Consider the following 3102-nt stretch of genomic DNA (forward strand, 5'->3'; position numbering starts at 1 on the left):
ATTTCTGCTACTACGGACTTCGTAGATGCGGCACGCATTCGTTCGTCGTCCTGCTTTCACGTCAGTGCCTCGTTTCTTTGCTACCAATCCCTAGTCTGCTGTCAAAAAAACTGGAAAACGGTCAGCGTTCCCCATTCCACTTGTTTCTACAAATTCACTGGCTAGCAGAATATGCCATCTACAGAAAGCGCACATCCGGACGCTGACTGTTATAAAGTGTCCATTATCAATGGGGTGAGTCCACTGGCTATCTTTTTAGTGTGCACACAGAGCCTGCATGCTGTTCTCAACGTTCCAGAATTCTCGGAACAATCCAGTAGTGTGCGACAAGTCGGCGCCAGGCTGACAATGCAAGAGCACATGCCACCGCTGGTGAAGTTCCGTTTTCAATTCAGCCCTCAGTTAGTTCAAGTGGCTCTGAGCGCTATGCGACTTAACATCTTAGGTCATCAGTCGCCTAGAACTTAGAACTAATTAAACCTAACTAACCTAAGGACATCACACACATCCATGCCCGAGGCAGGATTCAAACTTGCGACCGTAGCGGTCGCTCGGTTCCAGTCTGTAGCGCCCAGAACCGCACGGCCACTCTGGCCGGCCCTCAGTTAGTTCCACTGGAGGATGCCATCCGGGGGTGCACCGAATGCTGCCCCTGTCTCCTACTACAAGACTGGCTGCCCATGTCCGGGGTTACTGTGCGAGAAGATACCTTATTGCAGTGATAACCAATTATTACACTCTAAGAAAAGAACAAAAAAAAAAAAAAAAAAAAAAAAACGGGAAAGGAAAATCAGACACAGGTCGAAGGAATTATCCGAATGAGACGTAAATCGGTAGATGGGATGTACATGTAACAACAAACAAATGATTACAATTTCTAAAAAACTTGATGATTCATTGAAGAGAAAGAGCTTCATAGATTGAGCAAGTCAGTAACATAATTGCCCACTTCTGGCCCGAGATGGAGGACCCTACCTACAATGCTCCAGCCATTTTCAATTGGGAAGATCTTGCTGGCCCGTTAGGGTTCGGCAAGCGCGAAGACATGACGTAGTAGAAACTCTCGCCTTGTGCGGACGATCATCATCTTGATGAAATGTACGTCCAGGATGGCTTCCCATGAAAGGCAACAAAATGGGACGTAGAACGTCGTCTACGTACCACTGTGCTCTAAGGGTGACACGGATGACAACCATAGGGGTCCTGCTATGGAGAGAAATGACCAACTTGGATTGCCACTTCTGGCTGTCGGGCGACAACCACGCTGGTATCCCAGCGCTTTCCGGGGATTCTCCGGACACGTCTTCGGCTTGGAATGGCATTGACTGGATAGAATTTTCATTGATCAGTCCCGCTTCGAAATGAACCCCATAGCCAGCGGAGATGTGTCAGGAGGCGCCTCAGTCAATGGTGGGATGCCCACCTGACTGCCACCCGCTGCACGGACGGAGAACCAGGAGTGACGACCTGGGGCTCCATTCCTTTTCATAGCGGTACCTCATTGATTGTCACCCTTTGCACCTTTACAGCACAGCGGTACGTCGACGCTACTCTACGCCTTGTTTTGTTGTCCTTAATCGTTTGCATGGGGCGAGGGTTCCTAATGCTTGTCTTCGTGCTTGCCAGACGAGCCTGTGGCCAACAACGTCGCCGAGTCTCTCCCCAGCTGAGAACATCTGCAGCATTACGCGCAGGCTCTCCACCCATATCGGGATTTTTGCAGTGTAACGCACAAGTTAGGCGGAATTTGGCACGGTATCCCTCAGGAGGACAAAAAAAAATGGTTCAAATGGCTCTGAGCACTATGGGGCTTAACATCTGTGGTCATCAGTCCCCTAGAACTTAGAAATAATTAAACCTAACTAACCTAAAGACGTGAAACTTCCTGGCAGATTAAAACTGTGTGCCCGACCGAGACTCGAACTCGGGACATTTGCCTTTCGCGGGCAAGTGCTCTACCGAAGCACGACTCAAGCCCGGTACTCACAGCTTTACTTCTGCCAGTACCTCGTCTCCTACCTTCCAAACTTTACAGAAGCTCTCCTCCGAAAGTTTGGAATGTAGGAGACGAGGTACTGGCAGAAGTAAAGCTGTGAAGACCGGGCGTGAGTCGTGCTTCGGTAGCTCAGTTGGTAGAGCACTTGCCCGCGAAAGGCAAAGGTCCCGAGTTCAAGTCTCGGTCAGGAACACAGTTTTAATCTGCAAGGAAGTTTCATATCAGCGCAGACTCCACTGCAGAGTGAAAATCTCATTCTGGTAACCTAAAGACATCACACACATCCATGCCCGAGGCAGGATGCGAACCTGCGACCGTAGCAGTAGCGCGGTTCCTGACGGAGCGCCTAGGACCGCGAGACCACCGCGGCCGGCTCAGGAGGACATTCAACAACTCTATCGATCAATGCCAAACCAAATAACTGCTTGCATAAGCTGATGAATTCTTCTCGGGTTATCAGCCGAGTGGTGGTATCGTCTTGTCGCAACGTTTCTGGAGTTTCGTACCCATCATCTTCTGGCGAGAAACTCGTTGAAACGTTGCGATAAGACGACGCCACCTCTCGGCTGATAATCCGAGAACAATCCATCAGTGGAATACGCCGCGAAAGACTGCAGTTGCTTGCATAAGCCGGCCGGAGTGGCCGTGCGGTTCTAGGCGCTGCAGTCTGGAGCCGAGCGACCGCTACGCTCGCCGGTTCGAATCCTGCCTCGGGCATGGATGTGTGTGATGTCCTTAGGGTAGTTAGGTTTAATTAGTTCTAAGTTCTAGGCGACTGATGACCTCAGATGTTAAGTCGGATAGTGCTCGGAGCCATTTGAACCATTTTTGCTTGCATGAGGGTATATAGAGGAGAGATTGATAAAAATGGCGCGGTCTATGCGATCACTGTCTTAGTTCTTGTCATTGAATGAAAAGTAAGGAGACGGTCACTCTGCACATGACCCTAATTGGTATCTGAATTGATTTGCAAAAGTCACCCTGACGATGATGATGGAGACAATCGTCGAAAGCTTTGGATTTTAGCCATATTTGACGAGGCGAGTCATTCGAGAACTCTCTATCCAACACATAGTTCACTCTTTGTATTTGTCAACACATAAACA

This window comes from Schistocerca serialis, chromosome 2 (assembly GCF_023864345.2).
Source record: "Schistocerca serialis cubense isolate TAMUIC-IGC-003099 chromosome 2, iqSchSeri2.2, whole genome shotgun sequence".
Classification (NCBI taxonomy): Eukaryota; Metazoa; Arthropoda; class Insecta; order Orthoptera; family Acrididae; genus Schistocerca; species Schistocerca serialis.